The 13,785-nt window shown below is 37.9% G+C and overlaps 1 protein-coding gene and 1 pseudogene across 9 annotated transcripts in view; one reads left to right on the top strand and one right to left on the bottom strand.

Annotated features, from left to right (window-relative positions):
• Positions 1-13,785, bottom strand: part of DENND5B (DENN domain containing 5B) — a 183,581-nt gene that overhangs the window by 126,391 nt on the left and 43,405 nt on the right. The window lies entirely within an intron of this gene.
• Positions 10,683-11,746, top strand: LOC128775078 (heterogeneous nuclear ribonucleoprotein A1-like; annotated as a pseudogene).

The following is a 13,785-nucleotide window of genomic DNA, read 5'->3' as shown; positions in this document are numbered from 1 at the left end:
CTTTCTCTCTCTCTAACTAAATAAATAAACTTAAAAAAAAAAAAAAAGCTGGTACAAAAATAGCCCCTGGGGATACAGCATAGAAGCAGCAGTTTATTTATTTTTTTTCAATATATGAAATTTATTGTCAAATTGGTTTCCATACAACACCCAGTGCTCATCCCAAAAGGTGCCCTCCCACCCCCCATCACCCCTCAGTTTGTTCTCAGTTTTTAAGAGTCTCTTATGCTTTGGCTCTCTCCCACTCTAACCTCTTTTTTTTTTTTTCCCTTCCCCTCCCCCATGGGTTTCTGTTAAGTTTCTCAGGATCCACATAAGAGTGAAAACATATGGTATCTGTCTTTCTCTGTATGGCTTATTTCACTTAGCATCACACTCTCCAGTTCCATCCACGTTGCTACAAAGGGCCATATTTCGTTCTTTCTCATTGCCATGTAGTACTCCGTTGTGAATATAAACCACAATTTCTTTATCCATTCATCAGTTGATGGACATTTAGGCTCCTTCCATAATTTGGCTATTGTTGAGAGTGCTGCTATAAACATTGGGGTACAAGTGCCCCTATTAGAAGCAGCAGTTTAAAAACCGCCTGGGGCATACAGGAGGAAGAGTAGTTTATTCATCTCAGAGGTGTCCTGGAGGAACAGAGATCCTTGGGAGACTCCTCCAAGAACAGAGGAACTGGCAGCTGCCATTTTCTTCCCACCCTCCCCAGAATAAACATAAGACTACCTGCTGGAACCAGCACAGCCCACTTACTACCTAACTTGCTTACACCAAACTCCACTACCCTCCCTCCCACTGCACATTCTGGGTCCGTACTCCACCCACCCCACCTCCCTCCCATCCCCCCCCCCACCCCCCACCCCATCAATATGCTCTTGGCCAGGGCCCATCCAGGGCAGTGCCACAGGCCCAGTAGTGTGCAAGCAGCCTGGATAGGGGCCAGGGATACTCCAAAATGACTCCTTCCCAGGGAGAGAAAAAGATAACAAACAGACTGCAGTGGACTGGGGGCAGACATGTGGTCTGACTACAGGCTCTACCCACCAATGCAAGCTTCTCAGAGAACAGCACAGGGAAAGTGTCCTGCAGTTTGTTGCTACTGCATCTCTGGCAAACACCTCATCTAACTCAACTCAAGCCTCAGACTTGCCCACTAACAGGACAGGGACCACACTCTACCCACAATAGGCAAAGAGCCACTAAAGACACCTAGACTGAAGAAAAAAGCGACTCAACCACAACACACACAAAAGACACCCCTTAAGCACCAGGTTCTGGTAAACAGGGAACACTGTACTGCAGGGCACTACAGAACCACTTCTTCATAAGGCCACTACTTTCAAGAGCAGGGGACATAGCTGACTTTCCTAACACATAAAAACAGACACATAGACATGGACAAAATGAAAGTAACAGGTGAGAAGGTGAGAGAAACAAAAAATTATGCAAAATAAGAATAGACTTAGGAAACTCAGCGACTCCATCAAGCATAATAACATTCACATTTTAGGAATCCTAGAAGGAGAAGAGACAGAAAAGGGGATAAAAATTTTATTTAAAGAAATAGCTGAAAACTTACCAAATCTGGAGAAGGAAACAGAAATCCAAATCCAGGAGGCACAGAGATTTCCCAACAAAATCAACTCAAACATGTCCATCCACACCAAGACACTTAGTAATTAAAATGGCAAAAAGCAGTGACAGAGAATTTTAAAAGCAGCAAGAGAAAAGAAAGCAGTTACGTACAAGGGAAATCTCATAAGGCTATCAGCTGGTTTTTCAGCAGAAACTCTGTAGGCCAGAAGGGAATGATATATTCCAAGTGCTAAAAGGGAAAAATCGGTAGCCAAGAATACTCTATCCAGCGAGATTATCATTCAGAATAGAAGGAGATATAAAAAGTTTCCAGACAAACAAAAGTTAAAGGAATTCATAACCAATAGACCAGTCCTATAAAAAATGTTAAAGGGGACTCTTTGAGTGGAAAGCAAAGACCAAAAGTAAGAGTAAAGTAAAAAAATTGAGAAGCAAAAAGCAGTAAAAATAAGTATATCTGTAAAATTCAGTCAAGGGACTCATAAAAGAATGTAAAATATAACACCATTTACCTAGAAACATGGGGAAAGAAGAATAAAGAAGAGATTCAAACCTAAGCAGCCGTCAACTTACCATGGGCTGTTATATGAAGATGTTATATATAAACCCAATGCTAAACATAAATCAAAAACCAGTAATACATATGCAAAAATAAAGGGAAAGGAATCCAAGCATATCACTAAAGAAAGCCTAATCATGAGAAAAGAGCAAGTGAAGAAAGGAACAGAGAAGATCTACAAAAACATAAAACAAGTAACAAAATGATAATAAATACATACATATCAGAAATTACTTTGAATAATTTGAATAAAAGCTCCAATCAAAATACACAGAGTGACAGAGTAGATTAAAAAAAAAAAAAGACCCATCTATATGCTGCCTACAAGAGACTCATTTTAGATCTAAAGACACATGCAGATTGCAAATGAAGGGATGGAGAAATATTTATTAATACAAATGGAACTGAAAAGAAAACCAGAATAGTAATACTTATTTTGGACAAAATATACTTTAAAACAAAAACTGTAACAAGAGACAAAGAAGGACACTACACAATGATAAACAGACAATCCAACAAAAGAAGATACAACAACTGTAAATATTTATGCATCCAACATAGGAGATGCATAAAGCAGTTAATAACAAACATAAAGGAAGAGAGAATAATATAATAATAGTAAGGGACTTTAATACCCACTTAGTTTTCCAAACAGAAAGTCAACAAGGAAACAATGGCTTTGAATAACACATGGGACTAGATGGATTTAACAGATATCTGTTGTTAAATGTTCAGAACATTCTATCCTAAAACAGCAGAATACACATTCAAGTGGACATGGAGCAGAAATTCTCCACAACAGATTACATATTAGGCCACAAAACAAATCTCAAAAATTCAAAGCGACTGAAGTCATACTATGCATCTTCTCTGACCACAACACTATGAAACAAGAAATCAACCACAAGAAGAAATCTGGACACAGCACAAATACATTAAGGCTAAATAACATACTACTAAACAATAAATGGGTCAACTAAGAAATCAAAGGGGAAATAAAAAATTACATTGAGATAAATGAAAATGAAAACACAATAGTCCAAAACCTTTGGGATGCAGCAAAAGCTGTTCTAAGAAGTTTATAGCAATATAGGCCTACCTCAAGAAGCAAGAAAGATCTCAAATAAACAACCTAACCTTACATCTAAAGAAGCTAGAAAAAGAACAAAACCCAAAACCAGTAGAAGGAAGGAAACAATAAAGATTAGAGAAGGAAGGAAGGAAGGAAGGAAGAAAGGAAGGAAGGAAGGAAGGAATAGAAAGCTAAAAATCAATAGAACAGATCAATGAAACCAGAAGCTGGTTGTTTGAAAAGATCAACAAAATTGATAAACCTCTAGCCAGACTCAAAAAAACCAAAAACCAAAAACCAAAAAAAAACCCCAAACCAACCAACCAACCAACAAAAAACCACAACAAAAACAAAACTGCCAACAACAAAAGTCCAGGACCAGATGGCTTCATAGGTGAATTCTACCAAACACTGAAAAAAGAGTTAATACCTATTCTCAAACTACTCCAAAATAACAAGAGAGGAAGGAAAACTTCCAAATTCAGTCTATGAAGCCAGCATTACCCCAAAACCAAAACCAGATAAAGATACTACAAAAAAAAAGAACTACAAGCCAATATCTCTGATGAACACAGATGCAAAAATCCTGAACAAAATATTAGCAAACTGAATCCTACATTAAAAAAAAAAAAATCATTCACCAAGATCAAGTGGGATTTATTCCCAGGATGAAAGAGTGGTTCAAAATGCACAAATCAACCAATGTGATACACTGAATCAATAAGAGAAAAGATAAAAACCATTCGATCATTTCTACAGAAGCAGAAAAAGCATGTGACAAAGTACAACATCCATTCGTGATAAAAACCCTCAACTAAGTAGGTTTGTAGAAATATACCTAAATACAATAAAGGCCATGTATGAAAAACCCAGTTAACATCATATTCATTAGTGAAAAACTGAGGGTTTTTCTGCTAAGGTCAGGAACAAGACAAGGATGTCCACTCCCACCACTTTTATTCAACAGAGCACTGGAAGACTTAGCTACAGCAATCAGACAAGAAAGAGGAATAAAAGGCATCCAAATTGGTAAGAAAGAAGTCAACTTTTCACTGTTTACAGATGACAAGATACTATATATAGAAAACTCAGACTCCACCAAAAAACTGCTAGAACTGATAAATGAATTCAGTAGAGTTGCAGGATACAAAACCAATGTATAGAAACTGGTTGCATTTCTATACACTAATAATAAAGCAACAGAAAGAGAAATTAAGAAAACAATCTCATTTACAAATATACCAAAAATAATAAAATACCTAGGAATAAACTTAACCAAGGAGGTAAAAGACCTGTACTCCGAAAACCATAAAACCCTGAGGAAAGAAATTAAAGATGACACAAATAAAAAGATAGCCTATGTTCAAGGATAAGAACAAATATTTTTAAATGTCCATGCTACCCAAAGCAATCTTCAGATGTAATGTAATCCCTATCAAAATACCAACAGCATTTTTCAGAGAACTACAACGAACAATCCTAAAATTTGTATGGAACCACAAAAGGTCCCAGGAAGCCAAAGTACTCTTGAAAAAGAAAAATAAAGCTGGAGACATCACAATTTCAGATTTCAAGTTATACTAAAAACCTGTAGTAATTAAAACAATATGGTATTGGGGCGCCTGGGTGGCTCAGTCGTTTAAGCGTCCGACTTCAGTTCAGGTTACGATCTCACGGTCCGTGAGTTCGAGCCCTGTGTTGGGCTCTGGGCTGATGGCTCTGAGCCTGGAGCCTGCTTCCAATTCTGTGTCTCCCTCTCTCTCTGCCCCTCCCCCATTCATGCTCTGTCTCTCTCTGTCTCAAAAATAAAAATAAATAAACATTAAAAAAAATTAAAAAAATAAAATAAAATAAAATAAAATAAAATAAAACAATATGGTATCAGCATAAAAACGGACACATAGATCAATAGAACAGGATGGAAAGCCCAGAAACAAAGCCATGATTATATGGTCAATTAATCTTTGACAAGGAGCCAAGAATATGCAATGGGAAAACAGACAGTCTCTTCAACAAATGGTGTAGGGAAAACCAGATAGCTACTTGCAAAAAAATGAAACTGGACCACTTTTTTAAAAAACTTTTTAATGCTTATTCATTTTAGAGAGAGAGAGAGACAGAGACAGAGCAAGCAGGAGAAGGGGAAAAAGAGAGGAAGACAGAGAGAATCTGAAGCAGGTTCCATGCTGTCAGTGCAAAGCCTGATGTGGGGCTTGACCCCCAAACCATGAGATCACGACCTGAGCCAAAGTCAGACATTCAACCAACTGAGCCACCCAGGCTCCCCAAACTGGACCATTTTCTTACACCACACACAAAAATTAACTCAGAATGGATTAAGGACTTAAATATGAGGGCTAAAACCATTACAATCCTAGAAGAGAGCACAGGCAGTAATTTCTCTGACACTGGCCATAAAAACATTTTTGTAGATATGTCTCCTGAGGTTAGGGAAACAAAAGCAAAAATAAATACTGGGACTACATCAAATAAAAAATTTCTGCACAGCAAAAGATGCGGGGGGGGGGGGGCGTGCGTGGGTGACTCAATAAGTTGAGCATCTAACTCCTGACATTTCCCCCACAGTTGTGGGATCAAGCCGTGAGAGTGGAGCCTGCTTAGGATTCTCTCTCCCTCTCCCTCTGTCCCTTGTGCTTGCACTCACTTTCTCACATAAATAAATAAATAAATGTAAAAAATTTCTGCACAGCAAAAGAAATAACCAACAAACTAAAAGACAACCTACTGAATGGGAAAAGATATCTGTAAGTGACATATCTGATTAAGGGTTAGTATCCAAAATATATAAAGAACTTATACAACTCAACACCCAAAACACCAAATAATCCAATTTAAAAAGTACACAACACATGAACAGACATGTTCTCCAAAGACAACACACACAGATGGGAAATAGACACATGAAAAGATGCTAAGTAACACTCATCATCAGGGAAATGCAAATCAAAACTACAATGCGATATCAACCTGCACCTGTCAGAATGGCTAAAATAAAAAACACAAGAAACAACAAGTGTTGGCGAGGATGTGGAGAAAAAGAAACCCCCGTGCACTATCGGTGGGAATGCAAATTGGTGCAGCCACTGTGGAAGACAGTGTGGAGGTTCCTCAAAAAATTAGAAATAGAACTACCTTACAATCCCATAATCACACTATTGGGTATTTACTCAAAGAATACAAAAACACTAATTCAAAAAGATATATACCCCCCCATGTTTACTGTAGCATTATTTACAATAGCCAAATTATGAAAGCAGCCCAAGTATCCAGTGATAGATAGATGGATAAAGAATATGTGGTATATATATATACAATGGAATATTATTCAAACATAAGAAAAAAAAAGAATGAAATCTTGCCATTCACAACAACATAGATGGAGCTACAGAGTATAATGGTAAGTGACATAAGAGAAAGACAAACACCATACGATTTCACTCATTTGTGGAACTTAAGGAAAAAAAACAATAGAAGAAAAAGAAACAACCAAGAAACAGACTCTTAACTATACAGAAGAAACTGATGGTCACCACAGGGAAGGTGGATGAAATAGGAGAGGGGGAAGTAATTAAAAGAGTACCCTTATCATGATGAGCACTGAGTAATATATAGAACTGCTGAATTAATACATTGTACACCTGAAACTAATATAACACTATATGTTAACTATACTGGAAAAAAAGGTTTTTTTAAAAATTATCATTAATAATTGTAAAAATAGTGGGTGTTTTTAAACAATAGCTGTAGAAATAGCTGAGAAATAATAGGAAAATTGCTTTATGGATTTTGTATACCTGTAAGACCATTCCAGATACTTACAATTTTGCAGATATACTTATATGGTAAACAAATATTACTGCCATAAGTTTGTTAAATTATACTTCTGTGAGAGAATATAATAAGTCAAATTCTTTAGGATGAGTTTGAAAGAATTTTGTATGAATGAATGAACAACACTCGAACTTCAAATACGTATAATTAGTAGACTGTGATTTAGAAAAACTGTTACGTAGAAACACTTTTTGTACAAGTTCAAATTTATTTATTCATTAGGAACACAATTTTACTGGTGGTGAATAGACTGTTCAAAATTCTATACTGCCAATCAACAAATATATTCAGTTCTTGCTATAAGCTTAACCAAGCATTTTAGGAATACAGAAAAATTATTAGTAATGGTTCTTCTCTCAGTGCTTATAAGAAGAAATTCTTAGGAAGGCAATAATTCAAGCTGGTGAACACAATTATATCAAAAAGAGAGACTACACAGTATATTTTTTAAAAAACTAAATACACTCATTAAAGCCACTCTTTCAGAAAAGTGCTTATGTTTATTTTTCATGTTATATACATACGTGTGAAAATCAGGTATACAGATTACCCTTATTTCTTGTGCAGTATTCCTAAACTTTTTCTTTCTGGTAATAATGACTAAAATAAGTCATTTATTTATATTAAATTCTTCTAATGATGCACAATGTATTTTCTGTGTTAGGATATCTCACACCTAAAAGAGGTTAAGGCCAAGCCACGAATAAGTTTTGACCTGTTATTATTTTTTACACTTCTCCATTAATTTGTTCCTTTACTATGTATGATCTTGGTCACTTTACAGTTCTTTGGTTGCAAAAAAAAAAAAAAATAGACTATTTGTGTGTTCCTTCAAGACCCTGATAAATGACTACCATTACCATTTGCCTACTTAAGAGCTGGCTACCAATTTGCATATTATTTAAGGTTTTTTTTTCCTTTTTCTCTTGTGCTGCTCAGCTTTAAGGCTATTTTCCTTTTTTGTAATTAGAATATTTCAAACATACAGAAAAGTAGAACAGAAATAATGAATACCTGAAAACAGGTGTCTTCCACCCAAATTCAACTAATGTTAACATACTGTATTTACTTCACAATCTTTTAAAACAGAAATGAAACTTTAGAGATAAAATTAAAATGCTCTTTGTGCCCCTCACTGAATGCTTTAGGCTTGAAGGTCAGGACATCAGCCTCTTCTCACTCCATCCATCCTATCTTTCAGGGCTCAGCTTAAATCCTACTTGTATAAACTATCCCACCATAGCCACAGTGATTCCTCTTTTCTCTAAACCCCAACCACTCTGTATCTCATATAAGCAGATCTTCATTTTTTCTGGGATGGTTTCTTCCAGTCTGAGCTTACAGTGGCTTGTGAGTAGTTAACACCCTGACTACATTGCTCTGCATCCTGATTCGGTACTATAGTTGCTGCCTTGGTCTTGAGACATAAGGTAAAACCATCTCAGCCAAGGTGAAGGGCAGCGAAAAGTACAGCACCATACTGAATGAAAAGTGCACAGTGGGAAAAAAAAAGAAGGATCCCTTGCTAACCATACCAAGTACACTTTAGGTTAATAGCCTTAGTTTCATTGATAGTTGTATTCAGAGGTTGGTCTGTAAGAGAATTCACTCCCCACAAGAACAGTGTTTCAAGGTGGCTACAGTGGTTAAGTCTCCCTATTCTCCTAGCCCTGAAATAGGGGTACTTTTAATGACCCAGGACAGGAATCTGGAAGGGTCAGAGGGAGAGAGGGACAGACATAAAAGTCTGGAAGCTCTCGATTCCACAGCTCTTGAAGGGCTGGGAAGTGAAGCTTAAAGGTCCTGAGAGTCTGATGAGACTGCAGAGCATCATCACATGGAGTTCATCCTTCATTGTGCCTTTCTGTCTCACTCTCTTCTCTGGATTTGCCTTTTCTTTCCCTTTTCCCCTTCCCACACCTCTCCTTCTTACCCTCAGCTATTTACTCTGCCCTGGCAGGCTCCAAGGAGGTTCTTCTTTCCTCAACTTAGCCTTGCACTAGAAGGGCAAGAAGCCTGGGTTTCCTGTGGGCGAGCTCTGCAACAAGAGTGGTGCAGAGAGATGAAAGGTAGGGAAACAGAGCCTGGTAAACTGAAGCTTGAAAGTCAGAAACCTCTTAAGTTTGGGTTCTCTCATTACATGGTTCATCTTACCTCCTCATCCAGACAGAAAGTCCCTCTACCAAAGATGGCTCTATAAACACATACAAGCTGATTCAAATATTTTAGAAAATAACACTGCATAAATGAATAATTCATAACATGCCAGACTTGAATAATCTTTAGGAGATTATGCAGTCCATCTACCCTCCCCCATTTAGAGCTAGCAAATCTTTCAAGCAGCTTTTAATCAAACTCTTAGTGTTGTCTATACTACCTTCCCTTCCCAAATGAATTTAAAATCACCTGAATTCCACTCACTGCATCATATTCAACTAGCACAGCTAGTTTTCTTTTCTTTCTTTCTTTCTTTTTTTATTCCTTCGCTTCATGCTGTGCTAATTTAACCTCATCTTGGTAAACAAGAAAATGGTCTGCATTTGACAGACTCTAGCTGCAGCAAATGCAGCTGGCCTGTGTGCAAACCAATTTTGTTCATTCTTTATCCTGGCAGGGAGCCCTGCCCTCGAATTGTTTTGGGACTAATCAGCATTAAACCTGTGTCAGAAAGGTTACTGAAAGCAGCCCTAGAGCAAGGCGGCAGGAACAAGACTGTTGAGGAAAGGGATGAGGACAAATGCAGCAGCTGTGTAAAAATCTATGTGACGAGTTTTGCTCATGACAGTAAAATTGAGGCCCAGCTTCCTTTCTGCGCTTTGGCACTTCTGTGGAAATAACTTGGAAAGAGGACATGGAGAGAAAAGAGATCCACCAAATTTGCTATATTTCTTTCTTTCTGGGATGATGGGTGCTTGGTGGCTAGCCAGGAAATGTTCCTTACTTCAGATGGTAGCAAAAGAAAAAGAAAGAAATGCATCCTTTGCCACTCTAGAGTTGAAAACACAGCATGATTTTCTACAGGACAAACTTGAGGTATAATAAGAAACAGGAGACATGCCGAATAAGATCCAAGGTAGATATAAACATCTAAATTTGACTAAAAAAAATTATTAAGGAATAAATACATCAACATCAAATAATCAAATACTGGAGTATTTTTTTCTACTCAACTGCAGGATTCAGGCTACACCTTTCAGAGTATCACATTTTGTACTAGAACTTAAATGAGAATGTAGTGTACTCAGTCAGCCTTTCAATCCTGTAATCTAGACATGTATTTTTTAATAGGCCACTAGGCTTTCCTAAATATTTACCACTAGCTCTGTGGGACTGCTGCAGAAGCCAAAAAAAGACAGTCCATTTTTATCTGATCACAGTATTTCTTGAACATATGGCTGCTTTTGGTTCGTCTGTTCACATAATTCTCATTAAATGGCTAGTAAGTCAGTAACTTCAAGAGATTTTTTTTATTATAGCTTTACTGAAATATATTTCACACACCTTAATATTCACCCTTTAAAAGCACACAATTCAGCTTTTCTGCCCGTGGACGCAGCCGAAGAGGCGTCATTAAAGTCCCCCCACTCCACCACCGTCATGTCTAAGTCAGAGTCTCCCAAAGAGCCTGAACAGCTGTGGAAGCTCTTCATTGGAGGTTTGAGCTTTGGACCAACAGATGAGAGACTGAGGAGCCATTCTTAGCAATGGGGAACGCTCACACGCTGTGGTAACAAGGGATCCAAACACCGAGCACTCCAGTGACCTTGGGTTTGTCACTGTGGAGGAGGTGGATGCAGCCATGAATGCAGGGTCACACAAGGTGGATGGAAGAGTTGTGGCCAAGCGGGCTGTTTCAAGAGAAGATTCTCAAAGACCTGGTGCCCACTTAACTGTGGCAATGGTTTTTGTTGGTGGCATTAAACACTGAAGAACATCATCTAAGAGATTATTTTGAAAAGTATGGGAAAATTGAAGTGACTGAAATCATGACTGATTGAGGACAGTGGCAAGAAGAGAAGCTTTGCTTCTGTAACATCTGATGATCGTGACTTTGTAGACAAGACTATCATTCAAAAGTACTACACTGTGAATGGCCGCAACTATGAAGAAAGGGAAGTCCTATCTAAGCAAGAGATGGCTAGTGCTTCATCCAGCCAAAGAGGTCAAAGAGGTTCTTTCTGGAAACTTTGGTGGTGGTCATGGAAGTGGTTTAGGTGGAACTTTGGCTGTGGAGGAAACTTCAGTGGGCAAGGTGGCTTTGGTGGCAGTGGGGACGGCTGTAACGGATTTGGTAATGATGGAAGCAATTCTGAAGGTGGCAGAAGCTATAATGATTTTGGCAATTACAACAAACAATCTTCAAGTTCTGAACCCATGGAAGGAGGAAATTTGGAGGCAGAAGCTCTAGCCCCTGTAGTGGTGGAGGTCAGTACTTTGCCAAACCATGAAACCAAAGTGGCTATGACGGTTCCAGCAGCAGCAGTAGCTACGGCAGTGGCAGAAGGTTTTAATTATTGCCAGGAAACAAAGCTTAGTAGGAGAGGAGAGCCAGAAAAGTGACAGGGAAGCTACAGGTTGCAACAGATTTGTGAGCTCAGCCAAGCAGAGTGGGGGCAGGGCCTAGCTGCTACAAAGAGGACATGTTTTAGAGGATACTCCTGCATGGGGAAAAACCTGAGGATTGTACTTGTGACTAATTGTGTAACAGGTTATTTTAGTTTCTCTTCTGTGGAAAGTGTAAAGCACTTCAACAAAAGGTTTTAATGTGGGGTGTTTTTTTTTTGCATTCATGCTGTTGATTGCTAACTGTAACAGTCTGACCATGATGCTGAATAAATGTGTCTTTCTAAAAATGTTCTGTGTAGTCTACTCTGAAGCCATCTTGGTAAACCACTCCAACAGTGTGAAGGTGGAATTCTTTCAGGATGATGCCAGGTTCCACTTGAAATTTATTTGTAACTTGCTTGGGCAGAGAAGCCATCGTCTCCACAAACTTTGGTGTAGCTGAACTGACATTAATGTGTTGTGACCTGGAGTTCACTGTTAAAAGGGTCACCCAAGCAAAGTCATAGAGTTTATTTGGTTATTAATATGATTGCTGGCACATCCTATGCAATATATCTAAATTGAATTATGGTAGCAGATAAAATTATAGATGGGATTAAAGCTTGTGTATCATCCATTATCATGTATAATCAATAAGCAATTTACTATCCTCTTGAAAAAAAAAAAAAAGACACACAACTCAGTGGTTTTTAGCATATTCACAAAGTTGTGTATCACTACCACCATGAATTTTAAAAGATTTCATCACTCTAAAGAGAAACCCTGTATCCATTAGTAGACAGTTTTTTTTATTTTCATTTTTTAACATTTATTTATTTTCGACAAAGAGACAGAGTGCGAGTAGGGGAGGGGCAGAGAGAGAGGGAGACAAAGAGCCTGAAGCAGGCTCCAAGCTCTGAGCTGTCAGCACAGAGCCCAGTGCGGGGCTCGAAGCCATGAACTGTGAGATCATGAACTGAGCTGAAGTCGGGTGCTTAACTGAGTCACCCAGGCGCCCCAGTAGACAGTTTTTGATAAGGCAGCCATCCCTAATTGCTAGTCGTGTTTGTTACCTGTACAGGGATTTCTTGAAATTGTCAACCAGAACATGGCAAAAAAAAAACAACAAAAAAACCGTTAAGAGTGTTTAAACAACACATAAAAATTCACAAAAAATGTTTTTCACATAAACTTTTTCTCTCGTCCAGTTTATCTATGCACCAGCTTACTAGGAACCTTCTTTGCAAAAACTATTTGCAGGAAGAGTGAATAAATGTTACCCAACTTATGGATTTCAAAACGCACTGTGACCTCACCTGCAAAAGCCAGTTTCCAACTGATACTCTGTATTGAGGTTCTTACCAATAAAATAGTTATAAGGTCTTACAAAACTTTCAACTTTGTTTCCCAAATATATGAAAACAATTTTGCATTATTGCTATTTCCAGATACCTATTATGAATTAAAATGAAACACTTTTTTTCTTTTAAAGCTTATTTATTTTGAGAGAGACAACACACACCCATTAGCAGGGGAGGGGCAGAGAGAATCCCAAGCAGGATCTGTGCTGTTAGCACAGAACCCAATGCAGGGCTCAATCCCACAGACGGTGAGATCATGACCCAAGCCGAAATCAAGAGTTGGACCCCTTAACTGATTGCACCACCCTGGCAGCCCTAAGATGAAACACTTTTTGATCAAACAACTAACATAAAATTTAAGCAGGTAATTGAACAGAAATACATTTAGTCAGCAATAAAAAATAAACCAGAAATCGAATGTGAGACAAATCTAATGTAAGACATACATCTTAAAATTTTCTACTAGCCACATTTTTAGAATAGTAAAAAGAAATAGGAAAAAATAATTGCAATGATGTGCATTTTATTTAACCCAATGTATCCAAAATATTGCTTCAACTTGTAATCAACATACAAAAATTTTGGTGGGATACTATGTCTTTAAAATCTGTGAGTATTTTGCATTTACAGCACATGTCATTTTGAAGTAGTCAAGTTTCAAGTGCTCAATAGCCACATGTAGCTAAATGGCTCCCATACTGCATAGCACAGCCTTAGATTATTCATTTAGTTTCTGTGTGAATTCATCATAGGGGACTGCCTTACTTTAAGTACTCATCTCTTGCCCAGATTAT

This window comes from Panthera pardus, unplaced genomic scaffold (assembly GCF_024362965.1).
Source record: "Panthera pardus isolate Hobbes unplaced genomic scaffold, ASM2436296v1 HiC_scaffold_6, whole genome shotgun sequence".
Classification (NCBI taxonomy): Eukaryota; Metazoa; Chordata; class Mammalia; order Carnivora; family Felidae; genus Panthera; species Panthera pardus.
Note: the sequence above shows the minus strand (reverse complement) of the source record. Positions and strands in the feature narration are given on the sequence as shown.